General features: G+C 34.9%; 1 protein-coding gene across 9 annotated transcripts in view; it reads left to right on the forward strand.

The window, feature by feature from the left end:
• Window positions 1-20,088, forward strand: part of MEF2A (myocyte enhancer factor 2A) — a 164,942-nt gene that overhangs the window by 17,851 nt on the left and 127,003 nt on the right. For 8 of the 9 annotated variants that reach the window (XM_055326065.1, XM_055326070.1, XM_055326064.1 and 5 more), the window contains exon 2: window positions 14,881-14,967. The exons of the other annotated variant lie outside the window; for it this stretch is intronic. The gene's annotated coding sequence lies outside the window, so the exon portion shown is untranslated. The remainder of the gene's footprint in view (window positions 1-14,880; window positions 14,968-20,088) is intronic. 9 annotated transcript variants of the gene reach the window in all.

Below are 20,088 nucleotides of genomic sequence, written 5' to 3' on the forward strand. Positions count from 1 at the left end.
ATATCCCATTTCTTAGTCTACTTTCCTAGGCCAGATCAGTGCTGTGCTTGCCATAAAAAATGGACTCCTTCCAATTAGAAGCTTTTTGTTTTGAAATCCAGTAGTACTTTGTATCTGTCTTATCTTAGTGACCTTGTTTGACCTTATGCTAAAGGCAGTAGATGCATGCACAATGCGTTGAAGGCTTTTATACTTGTGTATTAGTTCTTGCATTTTTTTCCTGTAGATTCTTGGTAAATACAAACGAATCTTTAAATAACTGTCTTTTTACAAAATGCATAATCTAGGGTCTGGACTGAGCTAATAGGGTTTTCAAAAGATGACTTTAAGACATCTCTACCCCTGCTGGTCTGACTCAGTAGTTCTTAAACTTTTTTCTGCTGTGAGATGAAATTTTGACACACGTGCAACCATGGATCTACTTAGCAGAGAAGTATTATAGTAATTCATTATTGCCGTAGCTATCCTAGGATATGTTGTATATGTAACAAGTAGTAAATAATGTGCAGTTCTTAGGGCTGTAGTTTTAACTCTTCCAGTTCTCTTTAGCTTAAGAAAGAGGTATCATATTCAGGCACTTTAGAAGTATCAGATAACTTGCAAGGGAAATCAAAAGTTACAGTATCCATCTTTTGAGATAACTTTAAGACCTTTTGGATTTTTTTCTTTTTTTTTAATGGAAACTTCATATGAAGTATAATTCACATACAGTGTTATATTAGCGTTAGGTGTACAGTATAATGGTTCAACAATTTTGTACATTATTCAGTGTTCACCATAAATGTAATCACCATCTGTCGCTAAACAATGTTACACCATCTTCTCAACATCTTATTCCCTATGCTGTACTTTTTCCCTCTGACTTATTTTGTAACTAGAAATTTGTATCTCCTACTCTCCTTTACATGTTTCACCCGTTTCTTCTGTACTTCTTTTCCATTTGTTCAGGTGTTTTGTTGTTGTGTTAAATAGGTAGAACCCTATTTTAGTGAATTAGGTTGGTAGTCTGGATTTTACTACTGGATTCCATTTGATTTCTGTAAACTTTAGATTTGTGTCCCTAAAAAGACCAGTTCAGAACTGGTCTTCTTCCAGTTCAAAACTGTAGGAAGTTGCAGAATTTCATGAATTCAGTGTTCAAGCTTTTCTAGATTCTGGGCAACATCTTTATTAATATGGAGTATTTTCATATGTTTGACAGACTTTGGCAGTTTACCAGACTATTTAACCAGAGTGACATGTGTTTGGTCATTATGTTAGGTGCGTAGTGTCATGTTTTAAAGTGTGCCCATCTTCAAACTTTTTTTTTTGTTCTGGTGTGCTTGCTATTTGAGGTTGGGTAGTTGAGGACTATTGGTTCCAGTAACTATATGTCTGAGAAGGAATATTGGGAGTATTAGCACTTAAGGTCAGGTTGAGGAGTAGAATAAATGGAACCTCAACATTTCAGAGGTCACATCCTCTACTTGAAGAATGACAGCATCATCAGAACATGTAATGAATATTAAATATTAATGTGAAAACTGTGAGTAATCTTGCTGATTGTAGATGGAGGGGATTGGTAAATTATTTGGGAGCATAAAATGGGTCCTGGTAATTTACTTAAAATGCCTAATTTATATCTGTGGCATAGCAGCAGATTTGTATCACTGTGCAAAGATGTTACATACCATAACGAAATGAGATTATAGAAAGACAATCTATTTTTTTTTAAATTTTTGTTTATTTATAATAGAGAGAGAGGCAGAGACACAGGCAGAGGGAGAAGCAGGCTCCATGCACCGGGAGCCCGACGTGGGACTCGATTCCGGGCCTCCAGGATCGCGCCCTGGGCCAAAGGCAGGCGCTAAACCGCTGCGCCACCCAGGGATCCCTAGAAAGACAATCTAAAGAGGCTCTTAATTTTTTTTTATTATAAGAGCAGATGCTAGAAATGAAACACATAATATCCACTCAGAAACTTGTGTACCAGTGTTCGTAATATTATAATAGGTAAAAAGTGGAAATAACCCAATGTCTATCAGGCAATGAATGAATGAATAAAATTGTAGTATTTCCATACAATAGAATATTATTTGACAGTAAAAAGGAATGACATATGGACACATGGTATAAAGTGGAAAGATCTTATGTGAGTGAACTGAGTCAGCCAACAAAAGATCATATATTATATGGTTTCATTTATGTGAAATGTACAAAATAGGCAAATCTATAGTTGAGATAAAAAGTAGATGCTCCAGGTGTGGGTGGTGATAGGGAATGAAGAGTGACTACTAAAGAGTATTAGGTTTCTTTTAGGGTGATGAAAATGTTCTGGAATTAGATAGTGGCCGTGGTTGCACATTCCTTTGAATATAAAACATTTAAGTGTATACTTTACTTTCAAAGACTATTTATTCATGAGAGACATAGAGACAGAGACATAGGTAGAGGCAGAAGCAGGCTCCATGCGGGGAGCCTGAATAGGGACTCAATCCCAGGCCCCAGGATCATGACCTGAGCCAAAGGCAGATGCTTAACCCCTAAGCCACCAGGTGCCCTCAAGTGTATACTTTAAATGGGTGAATTGTATATTATTTATCAAGCTATTTTCTTATTTACTTTCTAAAAAGAGCAGAAGCTCTATGAAGAGGTATTTTGGTTCTCATGGGTAGTTTGGGGGCTCTAAATGAAGGTGAAAGGGCATGGGGGAAAATGGGACTCTCTTGGCTTTAGTGTACTGTTACATTATGACACTGCTATCTTCTTAGTCCACTAGTTAAGAATGTAATAGGTTGTGTTTTAGTGGGGATTGTATATGAACCCAGCTTTTTAACATTACCTAGCACTGAGGCTAGAATTGTGCATTATTCCAGTTGAGAGGATAGTCTTGCCTTTCTCTTATCTTTGCATTTTTTGCCTTATTAAAATCAAGTACTTGTGTTTTTTCAAGGTAGTGCATAATTGTGTTCTGCCCATCTGTCCATCCTACACTCTGCTTTGCTCTTTTTGTTCACACCTACTCAAGTTTTGTCATCTTTCTTAGCTCTTTAATTGGAACAGTTCCTAGTTTCATGTGTGTCTAAAATTCCTTTCTTCCTTAAATGCTTGGTTCTGTGAAGTTTTACTGATGTAAAGATATTGTTTCTTGTGACTTAGTATCTATGTGTTTAAAAATCTATTTTTAAGGCCTTAGTAGTAAATTTTTTTTAATTCTAGTATCAGATATTAAATGATACCAGTATCTACCTTTTTTTTACTCTTCACCAAAATGTTTTTGCAATTCATCCATTTTTAGCATTTCCTGGTTTTTAGTGTTGCTTGGTGTCCATTATATGTCTAGACAGTTTCTCTATTCACCATGCATGGACATTTTGGTTGTTTTCAGTTGGGAGCTATTGTGAATAAAGCTATTCTGTGTATTTGAGTACAGGCCTTTGTGTGGACATATGTTTCCATTTTTCTTGGGTAAATACCGAATGAGATTTCGGGTATATATGATAAGTGTACCTTACAAGAAACTGTGAATCTGTTTTCTAAAGTAATGTGATTTTACAATGCCACCAGCAACAAGAGTTTCAGTTTCTCCATAATTTCAACACTTTGCAGTGTTAGCCTTTTTAAGACTAGCCATTTTAGTGGATATATACTGGTGTTTTATTGTAGTTTTATTTTGCCTTTCTCTGATGAGTAATGGTATTAAACATTTTTCATTTGCTTAGTGGGTATGCATCTGTATTCTTTGGTGAAGTGTTTGTTCAGATCTTTTGCCCATTTTTAATTGGGTTGTTTGGCGCCTTATTGCTGAGTTGTAAGAGATTTTTGTGTGTTCTAGATAGAAGTCTTTTTCATTTTCATTATTATATTTTGAATATTTTCTACTAGTATGTGGTTTGATTTTTATTTCCTTAATGTTGTCTTTCAAAGAGCAGAAGGTTTTAATTTTGATAAAGTACTGCTTGTCAACCTTCTAATATTGTCAACTTTGTCTTTTTGTGGCATGATAATCTTTGCCTTACATGGGGCAGCAAAATTTTTTTGTCCCATGTTTACTTTTGGAGGTTTTATATAGCTTTTATACATAGAGTTGTGATCCATTTTGAATTAACTTTAGTGAATGGTGAGGTAATATCAAGATTCATTCATTAATTTATTCTGGTACCATTTATTGATAAGGCTTCTTCCCATTTCATTACCTTAGTGTCTTTGTTGACTATCAAACGACTGTGTGTGTGGATTTATTTCTGCATTCTCTATTCTCTTCCCTTGATTTAGAGGGGTGTGTGTGTGTATACTCATGTGTATGTGTCTCTGTTTTATTTTTTTATTTTTATTTTTTTTGTGTGTCTGTTTTAACAGCATGCTGTATCTTCTGACTTATTTCTTTTCAAAATTGTTTTAGCTATATTAAAATTTTTTAAATACTTTTGTGAAGTTTTACAAGAACACTTGCTGGGATTTTTGATTGGGATTGTGTTGAATCTGTAGATCAATTTGAGGAGAATCAATATCACAATAAGATTGATTTGAGTGTATGAATATGTAAACATGATAATTTTTTTAAGGTCTTCCTTAATTTGTCTCAGTGTTTTCCAGTATTCAGGATAATAGTCCTGCACATATATTGTTAAATTTGTTTTCATTTCATGCTAAAATGAGTATTTTTTTTTATTTTTTATTTTTTATTTTTTATTTTTTATTTTTTTAAATGAGTATTTTATTTTATTTTTTATTTTTTTAAAATTTTTATTTATTTATGATAGTCACAGAGGGAGAGAGTGAGAGAGAGGTGCAGAGACATAGGCAGAGGGAGAAGCAGGCTCCATGCACCGGGAGCCCGACGTGGGATTCGATCCTGGGTCTCCAGGATCGCGCCCTGGGCCAAAGGCAGGCGCCAAACCGCTGCGCCACCCAGGGATCCCTAAATGAGTATTTTAAAGTTAAATGTTTAACTTTGTGTTTGTCATTACCGGTATATAGAAATTTGACTTAAAAACTGATCTAGAATTGGCTCAGTTGGGAGAGCATGCAGCCCTTAATCTCAAGGCTGTGAGTTCAGGCCTCATGTTGGGCAGGGAGCTTACTTAAAAAATACTTAAAATCTTTATTAAAAATATTGATCTTATATTCTGTACCCTTGTAACACGCACTTTTTAGTTCCAGCCACTTTATTGTAGATTTTTAGGGTTTCTTATGTATATTGTCATGTCATGTGTGAGTAGAAGCTGTTTTATTTCTTACTTTCCAACCTGGATACTTTTTTTCCCCTTTGTTGCATTATAGCGGTTGTTAGGACCTCTAGTAAAATGGTGAATATAAATAATGAGTGTGCATTCTTGCTTTGTTTCCATTTGTACAGGAAAAAAAATAATTCTTTTATCATTAGCTGTAGGTTCTTGTAGTAGATGCCTTTCGTTAGATTGAAGAAGTTTCCTTCAGTCCTAGTTTGTTGAGAGGTGTCCCTTTTCCCCTTCCCTCTATAGATGGTTTTTTTTTATCATGCGTAGATGCTTTTTTACATCTATTGAAATCAATCTTTTTTTCCTTTTTAGTATGTTAATATAGTGAGTTACATTGATTTTTACATAACTAAACCAACCTTGCGTTCCTGAGACAAACCCCATTTGTAGTGCTATATAACTTTTTACATATTGCTGGATTTGAGCTGCTTAGATTTTATTAATGATATTTGCATCTATATAAGCAAGTGTGTTTCCAGTATGTGTTTCCTTTTTCTTGTGGTCTCCTTGTCTTGGTTTGGTGGCAGGATCATTCTGACCTTATTTAATATGTTAGAAAGTATTTCCTCTTTTTCTGTTTCCTAAAAGAGTTTGTGTAAGACTGATAATGTTTCTTTTTTAGATATTTGAAGAATTCACTAGGGAAGCCACATGAGTCTGCGGCGCTTTTTGTGGGAATCCTGTTGATTTTTAATTAAAATTTCTAAATTAGGGACACCTGGGTGGCTCAGTTGGTTAAGCATCTAACTCTTGATTTCAGCTCAGGTCATGATCTCAGGATTGTGGAATCCAGCCCACAGTCAGGCACCCAGCTCAGCAGGGAGTGTGCTTGAGATCTCTCTTCATCTCCTTCAGTCTCTCCCCCTGTGTGTGTGCACACTCTCTCACTCAAATTAGTAAAATCTTAAAAAAGTTTTCTGAATTAGAGGGTTATTCAGAGTTGTTTTTTTTTTTTGTCTTTTGATAATTTGCATATTGCAAGGAAGTTTTTTGTCTAAGTCATCAAATTTATTGGCATAGAATTGCACTACTCATCTTATACACATATAATGTTTGAAATATCTCTAGTATGCTTTCTCTTACCATTCTAATGTTGGCAATTTGTGTCTTCTTTCTTCTTTTCTTGACTAGTCTAGCTAGGGGTTCTTTTCAAAGAACCAGCTTTTGTTTTCATTGGTTTTACCTTTTTTTTTTTTTTTTTTTTGATCTCTCATCTAGTTCACCAATTTCTACTTTTTTTATTTCCTTACCTCCACTTTTAGTTTAATGTGGGTTTTTTCCCCTCTGCTTCTTAAGGTGGAAGCTAATTTAGAACACAAATGCTAAATCTTTATTCTTTTCTAACATAAGCTCTTTTTAAAAAAATTTCCAAGCATCCTTACATCTTTGTATCACCTACAGAATTAGGTAATGTGTTTTTATTGTCATTCAGTTTCATGTGTTCTTAAATTATACTTATGAGTTCTTTAACCTGTGGGTTATTTACAAATACTCGGAAAATGTTCCAATATATTTTTGTTACTGATCTTTCATTCTTATGTTGTCAGAAAACACTTTCTGGGGAATGCCTCTCTACTTGCAAGATGAGATGCTGCCTGATTCATGAATCCTTTAATAAAGTTAATTTGATGTTCAAAAAGAAAACATTTCTGTATGATTTCACTCTTACAAATTTATATGTGCCCCGTGTTATGGTCCAGCATATGTTCTCTCTTGTTGACTGTACTAAGAGACACGAAAAAACTCCTCTGGTTCATAGTGTTGTTCAGTTTTTATGTATCTTTACTGATTTTCTCTGCTTGTTTTACTGATTATTGTGAGAGACAGTTGAATTCTCTAGCTAAAATTGTAAATTTATCTATTTCTCCTTTTAGTTTTGTCATTATTAGTGTTCTATGTTTTGAAACTCTATTATTGGCTTTATAAACATTTAGGATTATTTTGTATTTCTGATAAGTAGGTCCTTTATACCTGATAATATTCCATTTCTTGTGTCATACTTTGATCTAATATAGGCATTCCAGCTTTCTTACGATAAATGTTTGTATGGTATAACTTTTTCTATTTCATTTTTTTTTTAAAGATTTTATTTATTTATTCATGAGAGACACAGAGAGAGGCAGAGACATAGGCTGAGGGAGAAGCAGGCTCCTTGCAGGGAGCCCGATGTGGGACTTGATCTCAGACCAGGATCACTCTGTGAGCGGCAGGCAGACACTCAACCCCTGAGCCACCCAGATGTCCCTCTATTTCATATTTAATCTACCTATATAATTGTAGTTAAAGTGGGGTATGTATCTTTACTCAATCTGACAATATCTGCTTCTAATCTAGCTTAATAGTCTCTACCTCTTTTTTTCTTCATTTGTTAGTTTTATTTCTTTTCTTTTTTAGTAGTTGCTCTAAGGTTTTACAGCATGCATCTTGAACTTAATACAGTCTGATTTTATTACTTTATTCCTTACTTTATGAATAATGAGAGATCCTTACTACAGTTTACTTTTTTTCCCCTCTCATTCTTTGTGCTGTTTGTCATTTTATCCTATGAATTGTTCTATTTTATTGCCCACTTTTGCTTTATACAATCACTATCTTTTTAAAAAATTAAAGGTAAGATAATAGATGGTAAACTCACATATTGACCATTGTTCTTTATGTAGAAGTGGGTTTCTATGTCTTTTTTTATTGATAGACTTATTTCTTAGAACAGCTTTACATATACAGAAAAATTGAGCAGGAAGTTTAGAGTTCCCATATGCTCTCTTCTTTCCCTTCACCTGTTCTCCCTCTCACTTTGGCCCCCTCTAGCCCCTATTATTTAACACTTTGCATTGTTAATTGTGTGATATATATGTGTTACAATTGGTGAACCAATATTGGTACATTTTTATTAACTAAGTTTATAGTTTACATGAGATTCCACTCTTGTACAGTTCTGCTATCCTTTTTCTTACTGAAGAACTTCTTTCAGTGTTCTTTGTAGTGCAGACCTGCTGGTGACAGATTCTTAGCTTTTGTTTGTTTGAAAATGTCTTTATTTCCCCTTCATCTGTGAAGGATATTATTGCTTTGTGTAAATTCTGATATGCAGGTTTTTTTCTTCTTCTTAGCACTTCAAGGTTTTGTTCCTTTGTTTTTTTTTTTTAATTTTTTTTTAATTCATTTATGATAGTCACAGAGAGAGAGAGAGAGAGAGGCAGAGACACAGGCAGAGGGAGAAGCAGGCTCCATGCACCGGGAGCCCGATGTGGGATTTGATCCCCGGTCTCCAGGATCGCGCCCTGGGCCAAAGGCAGGCGCCAAACCGCTGCGCCACCCAGGGATCCCTGTTCCTTTGTTTTAAAGTTGTTTGTATTGTTTTTGACAAGGAGCTTGGTATTTCTTATCTTTGTTCCTCTATGTATAATGTGTGTGTCCATTCCGCGCCCCCCCCAGCTGTTTTTAGGATTTTCTCTATTACTGGATTTCAGCAGTTTGATTATTAAGTATATGACTTGGTGTGATTTTTCTATGCTTAACCTGTTTTTTGTTCACTGAGTCTCTTGAATATATGAGTTTAGTTGTCAAATCTGGAAATTTGTTGCTCCTTATTTCTTGATATATTTTTTGTCTCCCCATCTTTCCGGGGCTACAGTTTTACCATTTTTAGACTGCCCTTGATATTCTCACAGGTCCTTGATGCTCTGTTCTTTGTTTCTTTTTTTGCTTTCTATTTTTATATCTTCAAGTTAGGGATCTTTTCTTTTTTCCTGCACTGTTTTAATCTGTTGCTAAGTTTATACAATTGATTTTTTTATTTGAATAGTACATTTCTCATTTAAAAATCCATTCTTTTCTTTTTTAAAAAGGTTTTTGTTTGTTTATTTGAGAGGGAGAGGGAGAGAGCGTGAGTACACAGACAGAAGTGGGGGAAGGGGCAATGGCAGAGGAGAAGCAGACTCCCTGGTGGCGGGGAGCCTGACATCCAGCTTGACATACATCCCAGGACCCTGGAATCATGATCTGAGCTTAAGGCAGATGCTTAACTACTGAGCTACCCAGGCACACCTCCACCCCCCATTGATTCTTTTCAAACTATTTGTCTTTTTATTTCTTTAAATCCTTTAACATATTTGTTATTTTAAAGTTTATGTCTTTACATCATCTCTCTTGTTTCTGAGTCTGTTTCTTTTGTCAGATTTTTTCCCCCGATGTGGGTCATCATTTCTCTATTTTCTTATGTTTAGTAAGTTTTGATTGACTCTTGGACATTCATTACACTGTTGTCTGGATTTTGTTGATTTCTTCTGGAGAGATTTTAATTTTGTTTTGGCAGGATGTTACATTTCTTGTGGATCTGTTTAAGCCTTTTGAGGCTGTTTTTTTTTTTTAATTTTTATTTATTTATGATAGTCACAGAGAGAGAGAGAGAGAGAGAGGCAGAGAGAGGCAGAGGGAGAAGCGGGCTCCATGCACTGGGAGCCCTATGTGGGACTCCATCCCGGGTCTCCAGGATTGCGCCCTGGGCCAAAGGCAGGCGCTAAACAGCTGCGCCACCCAGGGATCCCCTTGAGGCTGGTTTTTAAACTTTGTTTTGACAAGTCTATTGTAGTCTTTACTCCAGAACTAGTTTAGCACAGCTACTAAGTGATGATTCTGCTTCAGTTTTTACTGTTTTACCCAGGTTTCAGTGAGGTCTTTCTCTTTTAAATCTCTGGGACCTTTTGAGCCTGCTTGATCTTAATTCTTTGCCCATGCACAGCTTTATGTTCAACAAGAAACTGCATTGTCAAGTACATGGTAGTATTTAGCCATATTGTGGCTATTGAGAGCTTGATTTGTGGTTAGTTTGCATTTAAATATGCCCTACGTGTAAAACACACTGAATCTCAGGCACTATTGTGGGGAAAAAAAGAATGTAAAATACCTGTTTTTTTTTTTTTTTTTAATGTCAGTCCTGTCCTGAAATAATATTTTGAGCATATTGGATTAAATGAATTATGTTAAAATTGGTTTTACCTGCTTCATTTTCCTTTACAATGTGGTTAGAAAATTTTATATTCTATTTTAGATTCATGCTGTTTCTTTTAGACAGAGCTGCTCTGGAACCCTTTCTTCAGATTTCAGGAGTGCTTTTTCTTCTTGAGCTCTGTGTTCTCAGCTCCTCTGCCCTACAAATTCCCATTACCTCAGCCTCCCTAAATTTCAGCATCTGTCTCTTTTACTCACTGAGTCCACCATATTTTGCTTGGCCTCCCGTTCCTGCATTGCCCTCCTGACTGCATAAAGAGTATGTAGGGGATACTTTTCTATTTTCTCAGGTATCACAGTGCTCAGCTAGCTGTTTGGTGTCCAATGTTTTAAAATGATAACTTTATATATTTGAATAGTTTTCTAGTTGAGTTTGTTGGAAGAGCATGTCTGGTATTTAGTTACTACATCATAGCTGGTACCAAAACTCTTTTTAAGGCATGAGTAGTTTGATGCCTGTGTGTCAGAGCTGTCCCTCCCTTGAATTAAAAAAACACCATTGCTGGTTAACCTAAGTTTTTATTATAAAACAGAATTAGAATTTGAGCAAATTTGCACCTTTTATTGTGTTTAATTTAAAATTAAATTTTAATTTTTAATTTTAAAATTTTAAAATTAAAAATTAAAAAAAATTTCTTTGGCCTGTTTTAATTTTTCTTTTAATCTGGATTGATTTTAAAGCTGTTTGTTTTCATTTTTTTTTTTTTTAAGATTTTATTTACTTGTTCATGAGAGACACAGAGAGAGAGAGAGGCAGAGACACAGGCAGAGGGAGAAGCAGGCTCCATGCAGGGAGCCCGACGTGGGACTCGATCCCAGGTCTCCAGGATCAGGCCCTGGGCTGAAGGCAGGCGCTAAACTGCTGAGCCACACAGGGATCCCCAAAGCTGTTTGTTTTCATATAGAAACCTCTTTTCTTTGACACTGCATTGTGCTCAGGGCAGAGATATATCCAGTGAAATTTCAGGAAGTTCAAACATAAAGCAGAAATTTTCTTCATAATTATATTGAGTTCTTTTTATCAAGACTTGAAATGTTTAGGATTTTAGGTCCTTAAGACTTGAAACTAGAAATGTTAATACTACATCAGGCACTTTGTTTCATTTTGCTTTCTAATTTATTGGCATTCACTGTTTAAGCACATAATTAACAACCTAATATAGTGAGAGAAGGCATTAAGGGAGCAAATTATCTTGGGTCATTCAGGTCTTCAGTTATCAGCAGTTGTGTTAGTTAGGTGTTGTCTGTTTGCTTTGTAAAATGTAGTTGAGATATATGAAAAGAGGAGTTTGAATCCCAGTCATTTCATTTAACCCTTCTTACTAATATGGAAAATTGAAAGTTGATAGTAACTCGTGCCACAATGTAAACTATGATATTTGACGTTTAACTCTTATTGAAATGATACTGTCTTTAGTGTTTTCATTTGTTTCAGAGTACTTCTTCAAAAGTTTTAAAAAATGACTTAACCATATGGTTTTTATGATACTGCCTTGTCTAATTTTTAGTTCTGATAATTATCCTATCGAAACTTAAAACTTACTTTAAGAGTTATTGAGAAATTGTTAGTGTTTATCATTTTTGTTCACAGCAGGCACCCACCTGTTAATTGTCAGGATATCTGTCATACATAGGCATTGATGTACTGAAGCTACTTAAATGTATAGTCCTCTGAGACTGAGATTTGCTTTTCTGGCTTTTGAATCCATTGCTTTAGTGTGCATTCATATATATATATATATATATATATATATATATATATATATATATATATATGAATTTAATTCATTTAACAAAAGCATGAACTGATTGTGGTTGTGCATAGTTAAAAGCATGCCTGGGTTTGAATCCTGACTGTACCACTTTACTAACTTAGCTATGTGACCTTGGCAGGTACCTTCTTAGTATTTCCTTTTGAGGATAATAGTGAGATTATTGTTGGCTTTACCCCGTTGATGCATGTAAAACAGGATACTGATTAGCGTATGATAAATACTGCTGTGTACTTGCTCTCATTATTACCATCTTAACAGGTCTTTCTCAAATCTTAATCTCCCATGGTAATACTACTTTCTTGCTCTATTTTTTTTAAATTTTTTTTATTTATGATAGTCACACACACACAGAGAGAGAGAGAGAGAGGCAGAGACATAGGAAGAGGGAGAAGCAGGCTCCATGAACCGGGAGCCCGACGTGGGATTCGATCCCGGGTCTCCAGGATCGCGCCCTGGGCCAAAGGCAGGCGCTAAACCGCTGCGCCACCCAGGGATCCCTCTATTTTTTTTTTTTTTATTAAGGACTTTGTATAACCCGCTGTACATATTGCATATTCTTTATTCACTGTGTGTTGTAAGTTTTCCCTCCTAGAATGTAAGCTCCATGAGGTCAGCCATAGATTATAGGGATTTATCCCTAGCACCTAGAAGAGTATCTAGAATATATTGAATGCTTAGTGCTTATTTTCTGAATGTACTATATTGAATTCTACTCCAGATATTAACTTGATAGTGGGGATATAAAAATGAACAAAGTTCTTTCTCTAAGAAAAGCATATAGTACAGAAGAGACTCATACTTAAGAAAACTAAGAGTGATAATTTGCCCCTTCTTACCCCCCAGAAGTGATTGTGATAGTAAGAGTATTCCTGAGGCTGCTATCATGGAAGGTGCAATTAAACTGGGGAAGATTGTTTAAGAGATGGGGGAACATTGTTTCCAGCAGAGGTAAAAATGTGAACAGAATTACACAGTTTGACAGTTTGGGCAAATGGCTTATAGTCCAGTTTAACAACAATGTAGATTGATTAGAAGTAGGTGGGCCACTGGGTGGCTCACTTGGTTTAGCATCCCACTCATGATTTTGGCTCTGGTTATGATCTCAGGGTTGTGAGATCAGCCTGCATTGGGCTGCATACTGGATGTGGAGCCTGCTTAGGATTTTCTGTCTCCCTTCCCTCTGCCACCTCCCCAACTCTGGTTGTGCATACACATGCCTGCACTCTCTCTCTCTTAAAAAAAAAAAAAAAAAAAAGAGGGAGCGAGGAGGTTGGTTGTAACCAGATTTGGGAGTAATAGCAGTTAGAGGTACAGGTTGTCTAGCCTGGACAGAAGCAATGAGATTTGGAAGTTTAATATGTGAAATTTAATGATAACTGGATACAGCACCACCATTTTAGTTTTGGTTTTAGTTTGAAGGTGAGAGTATATTTCATGATTATTATAAAAGAGTTTGATTTTTAGTATATTTCCTCTTAGAAGACACTGTTTGAGAACTTTGTACAAAACACAAGTTGTCAGGTTAATTTATACAACTGAGAATGAATTTTTGATGTAAGAAAATAATACCAGGATGTATCAAATTTGTGTTAAATTGGTTATTTACTTGTAGGTCACATTGCTAAACTTTCTTTCTTGACACTGACACAAAGCTGGTGTTAAAATACATTTTGAGTTTTGTTTAGATTGAAAACCCATGAAATACAGTTTCACTTTGAATTATTGGATTTTAGAAGTTGGTAGTGAAATTATATTTAAGGAACTTTTCTACATTTCAGTATAATTAGATTAAAAACCAAATTCAGTTTTTAAGCTGTTTTTAACCTTGCAAAAAAAGCTTATTTGTGTGTACGTATGTCTTAAAGTTCAGGCTTTTAATACTTAATTCATTAATACAAAAATATTTGGTAGTTTGTGTTTTTTCCCCCCTCTAGAGGAGGTATTCATTTGAAATAGAAATAAAAGTACAATATCACAATAAGAAATATTGCTGAATCAGATTCAAAATTTCCATGGAAAAATTATTTTTATATGATGTAACAGATTTACTTAGGGGTTGGTAGAATTATCGAGTCATGCAGTTCTAAATTATTGGATTAATATGGTAATTGGTCCTGGCCAATCTGGGTGAGGAAGAGGGAGTGCTTTTACCATCTTTCCTTTTTATCTAAGTGCTTTGCTTCTATTCCAAGCAAACTGGATTATTCTTTATGTACTAATCCATTGGTTAGTATTCACCAGTGGTTTTTTTTTTTAATATGAATTATTGACATTGATCATTTTAATGTCCATTTTGGGCATTTTATGTTCATTATTTTCATGTCATTGTTCCCTATAAAAGATTGTAAAAGCTACAAGTATATACTTTGTATTTGAATACAAACATATTTTATGGCAATGAAAATCACTGACCCTTTGACAGTTTTCTAAAGGAGAATGTGATACAGTGAATACTTTCAACTCTTTTAGCAAACCATAAATTAAGTAGTCTGTATAGTATGTACCAGGTAAATGTAAACCATATCATGTGATAATAAAGGGCAGAAAAATGAGACTAGATAGCTAATTTGTGAATCTAAGAGTACATAGAATATTACTGAACGTTTAAGTAATACTTCCTGAGAGAATGGGTCAGTCGGCTAACAGTATATTTTTATTAGACATATACCACAAATGACTTTTAAAAATTTATTTTCCAAAAAAAAAATAAAAAAAAATAAAAAAAAATTATTTTCCTGTTATTCAGCAGGTAGTTGTGGAGCTATCTGCCACACATACTGTTGAAAATGGGAATTTATAATGACAAAACATATGTTTAATTCTGTTTTAGAGCTAAGAACATTCACTAATCCATCTCATATATATTTTTTTCTTAGGAACTGCGTTTTGTGAAAAAGGAACAAAGAAGAATTTTCTGCAAGGGTCATACTAAGTGCACTTTTTTGCTGATAACGTCATTTCTAGTAAGACGTCTTTCATTTTTCTATGTTATGAAGTAAACACAATGGAAATTTTTTCCTTTTTTAAAAATCAGACTGTCTTGTGAGCTTGAATATAATAGTATTTTTGGAGTTTATTTTGAGGTTTAATGTAGATTAAAGAAATTTATAAAGTCTACTTGGAGTGCCTTGTATACTGACAGTTTCTTACATATTTTGTCTGATGTTGCTAAGATAATCCTATTTCATCTTTCCCACTTCATCTTCCATATCAATTACCCTTATTTAAAAGAAAAAAGTCTAAAGTAAGTAGTCAGTATTTATTCTGATAATACATAGGTGAAAGGGTGGATTTGAGTACATGAAATAGACATAAGCTGAGAAAGATTTTCAAATGAAAGGTGATGTAGACAAATATTTCTTGAAATATCTTTGGAAGGGTCAGAGAAAAAAATTAAGCAGAGTTAAGAGATTTTTTTAAAATGTAGATTTATGTGTGTGTGTAACTTTGAATTTTCTACCTTAAATCCTAGGCCCATATTTGCAGAGCCCCGGAGTAGGCTGTTTGATTTAAAGACTTACATTGGTCTAGGTTAATGGTTCCAATTTGCAAGATATATAGTCCTCCTCAGAAGTTTTCATGACTGAAAACTTCATCTGAGTTTCTCCTTTTATTCAAAATGGAAAAGAAATTAATTATATTAGAGTATTTTGAATTAATATAATTTTGAAAAATATTAGGGAATAGTTTTTGGTGTATTTTAAATTAACATTTTAAATATTAGACATCACCGATCATGCCTGATGATTATATCAGTAAAAAGCTTGGGAGTAGTACTTGACTTTTTTTTTTTTTTGTATTTGTTTTAAGAATAGTTTTGCTATTTAACATAAAGTGTACATTTTTTTGAGTATTAAGCGGTATTAAAAACTTAGAAACTTAAATGAGTTCTTTGTTAAAGTATTTTATCTTGATACCAGTTTCTTTTTTAAATTTTTTTCTTTTTAAAATTTTCTTTCTTTTTTTGAGAGAGAGAGGAGGGGGAAAAGGAGGAAAAGGGGAGGGAGGTGTGGATGGGCAGAGGGAGAGGGAATCTTAAAGCTCCACGCCCAATGCAAAGCCCAATCCAGGGCTTGATCTCACAACCTTGAGATCATGATCTGAGCTGAAATCAAGAGTTGGGCACTTAACCGACTGATACCATCATATTTATCTTGTTATGTATTTATCTTGTTAAACTTTGACAGAGGAAGAGCCCATTTTCTGATATCTTTTAGTTTGGGGAACTAGGAGAACAGACATTATTTTTTCAATGAAAGCAAAGTATCCTTCAGTCCAGAACTTGTATAACACACAGGCAGGATGGGAATAATAGAGTCTAATTCACATTTTTAAATATAAACCTTGGTTAGTCTCCTGTAAATCTTTGATTTTTTTTTTTTAATCTTACTTACAGTTTTGTCTACTAATGGCTCAAAACTAAGTGATTCGAGTTACAGCATTGTCGGAATTTAACCATTCTGATGGCCAAAGTTGCAGAACTCTGCACCTTCTGTGAACCTCAGGGAAGGCTGTGGGCATAAGCTTCAACTGTTGTATTTTGGGTCCTGTTTAAACTTAAGGGAATCCTTTATGATGTTTCTTCAACTAGGCTCTCTGGATGTATACAGTGTCTTATTCTTCATGGCAGGCTTCTATGACTCTGAGGGTTGTGCTTGAGTTAATAACCACTTGCTTAGGAGTTACTTTGAGTACTTAGATGGGAAATGCTTTCCTTTTGAATGGATTCATATGTTGACTGAAGAGCTTCAGATTAGTTACCCCTATAATTCTGCCCTAATTTGGGTTTGAGATGGGGCAAAATTCTGGGCAAAAAGTTTTCTACCTTTTTTCCTTTCCCTTATGTCTTGGGAACTGCATTGGGCTCTTATATTTTAGGTCTGTGATCCACTTTTGAGTTAATTTTTGCATATAGTATGAGGGTAAGGGATAAGATTTATTTCTTTGCATACGAAAATCAGAATCTTCCAGAAGCATTTTTGAAAAGATTATATTTTTCCCTGTTGAATTACCATGGTACCTTTATTGAAAATCAACTTGCAATTATACGTGAGTCTTTTTTAGGGCTTTTTCATTTTATTGATCTGTGTATCTATTTCTGGCAATACTGCACTGTCTTGATTACTGTAGCTTTATTTATTTTTTTAAAGATTTTGTTTATTTATTCATGAGAGACACACAGAGAGAGAGGCAGAGACATACATAGGCAGAGGGAGAGAAGCAGGCTCCCGGTGGGGAGCTCAATGCGCAACTCAATCCCAGGACCCCGGGATCATGACCTGAGCTGAAGATGGACGCTTAACCACTGAGCCACCCAGGTGCCCCTCCTTCTATGTATTTTAGAATCAGCTTGTCAGTTTTTACAAAAAAGCTTAATGTTATTTCAATTGTGAATGCTTTTATCATAGAGACTACATTGGGGAGAATTGACCTGCTAAGAACATTGAGTCTTCTGATACATGAACTTGGTGCCTTTTTCTGTTTAAGTTGTCTTTAGTTCTTCTTAAAGTTTTGTTTTCAGTGTAAACGCATTGCACCTATTTTGTTAAGTTGATTCCTGTTTTGTATTTTTATGTTATTGTAAGTGGTAATGTAAAGAAAAATCAGTTTTCAGTTGTTTGTAGGCTTATAATGGATTTTTGTATTAAACTTTGTAATTTGTGATCCTGCCAAGCTCCTTATTAGTTCTAGTAAATTTCTTTTAAAGATTTATTTATTTTAGAGAGCGAGAAAGAAAGACAGGGTACGAGCAGGAGTAGCAGAGGGAGAGAGGGACAGACTCCATATGGAGTAATACCCATAACTGGATGTGGGGCTTCATCTCATGATCCTGAGATCATGACCTGAGCTGAAACCAAGAGTCAAGATACTTAACCACTGGCACCACCCGGGTTCCCTGTTCCAGTGACATTTTTTATAGTCCTTCAAATGTTTATTTTTATTTTTTATTTTATTTTTAAGATTTTTTTATTCATGAGAGACAGAGAGAGAGAGAGAGAGAGGCAGAGACACAGGCAGAGGGAGAAGCAGGCTCCATGCATCCATGCCTGATGTGGGACTCGATCCCAGGACTCCAGCATCATGCCCTGGGCTAAAGGCAGGCGCTAAACTGCTGAGCCAACCAGGGATCCCCAGTCCTTCAGATGTTTTATGTAGACCATCATCTTGTCTGTGAATAAAGGCTCCTTTAAATTTTTTATCTTTTTTTTTTTTTTTTTTTTTTGCTTTATTGCAGTAGTAGTCCCAATGCAATGTTGAATAGGAATGATGAGCTGACATTCTTGACTTATTCCTGATGTTAGGTCAAAAACATTCAGTTTTTTGGGGATCCCTGGGTGGCGCAGTGGTTTGGCGCCTGCCTTTGGCCTAGGGCGCGATCCTGGAGACCCGGGATCGAATCCCACGTCAGGCTCCCGGTGCATGGAGCCTGCTTCTCCCTCTGCCTGTGTCTCTGCCTCTCCTCTCTCTCTGTGACTATCATAAATACATTAAAAAAAAATTCAGTTTTTCACCAGTAAGTATGATGTTAACTATAGATTTTTAACAGATACCTTTTCTGAGATTGAATTCTATTCATAGCTTGCTGAGAATTTTTTTTCTTATTATGAGTGGTTATTGATTTTTTTACCAGTTTTTCCACATCTGTTGAATGATCACATTTTCCCCCCTCTTATCTGTTAATATAGTTAGCTACATTGATTTTTTTTTTTTTGAGTATCAAACCAAGGAATCTTGCATTTTTGAGATAGTTTGTACTTGGTCATGACTTTGTTATACTTTATATATTAAAGTGTACACTTTATATATTTCATCATTGCTTATAGTAGGTATTGGTTTGTAGTTTTACTACAATGTTTTATCTGTTTTTTTTTTTTAAAGATTTTATTTACTTATTTATGACATAGCAGAGGGAGAAGTAGGCTCCCCACAAGGAGCCTGATGTGGGACTCTATTCTGGACCCTGGGATCATGCCCTGAGCCGAAGGGCTCATGCTCAACTGCTGAGCCACCCAGGTGTCACTTTGTCTGGTTTTTGTATCTGGATAACAGAGTGAGTTGGAAAGATTTCTTATTTTGGAAAAGTTTCCATGTGTTTGGTGTTACTGCTTCTTTAATTGGTAGAATTCCATAATGAAGACCTCTGTGTTTGGAGTTTCTTTGTGGGAAGGTTTTAGACTATGAACTCAATTTCTTGGATTTGGGCAATTCAGATTTATAGTACTTCTTCTTGAATAACTTTCAGTTGTTTGTGTCTTTCAAGTAAATTTGTTCATTTCAGGTAAATTGCCTTATTTTTGGCATAAATTTGCATATTCTATTTTTTTGCTCTTTTTAATGTTCGAAGGATTTATAGTGATATCCCCTCTCTTGTTCTGGTATTAGAGATTTTCATTTTTCTAAAGGAGCAATTATTAAAATTTTCCTCTTCATTTTACAAAGTTTGTTTTGTGTTCATTTACATAGAGTTCAAAGAATTCTTAAATTCCTTTGTAATTTTTTTTGACCTATTGTCAAATATTTGGTTTTTAGATATATTTCTCTAATAAGTTTTTAATTATGTGGTGGTCCAAAAACATATTTTGTATATTTATTATAAAGTGCAGAATGTTGTCTTTGTCAGTGAATGTTTTGTATGCACTTAAGAATGTGTATTGTGCTGTTGTTGAGGTAGAACTTTCTAAAAATGTTAATTAGGTCAGATTGGGTGATAGTGTTTTTCAAAATTTATTCCTCTGATTTTCTCTTTGTTTCAGTAGTTGCTGAGAGAGGAGTGTGGAATCTTCAGTTTTAACTGGATTTGTCTGTTTTTCCTTTCACTTCTTGGTTCACGCATGCATTTTGGAGCTCTACTATTAGTTACATGCATATTTAATTTTCTACTATATTCTTAATGAATTGGGTTCTGTATCTTGAGATCGCCCTCTTTTATCCTTGATAAAATGTTGTGAAATCCTTTCTGAAAAAGTTTGCATAGTTTCTGATAGAGACTTTTGCTGTTTTTCTTCTTCTGCACCTCCCCCCGAACCCCCACCCCCAGTAATTTTTCTGTTTTCTTTGGTCTTAAGACTTTTTCAATGATTGTG

This window comes from Nyctereutes procyonoides, unplaced genomic scaffold (genome assembly GCF_905146905.1).
Source record: "Nyctereutes procyonoides isolate TBG_1078 unplaced genomic scaffold, NYPRO_anot_genome, whole genome shotgun sequence".
In the NCBI taxonomy this organism is placed as follows: Eukaryota; Metazoa; Chordata; class Mammalia; order Carnivora; family Canidae; genus Nyctereutes; species Nyctereutes procyonoides.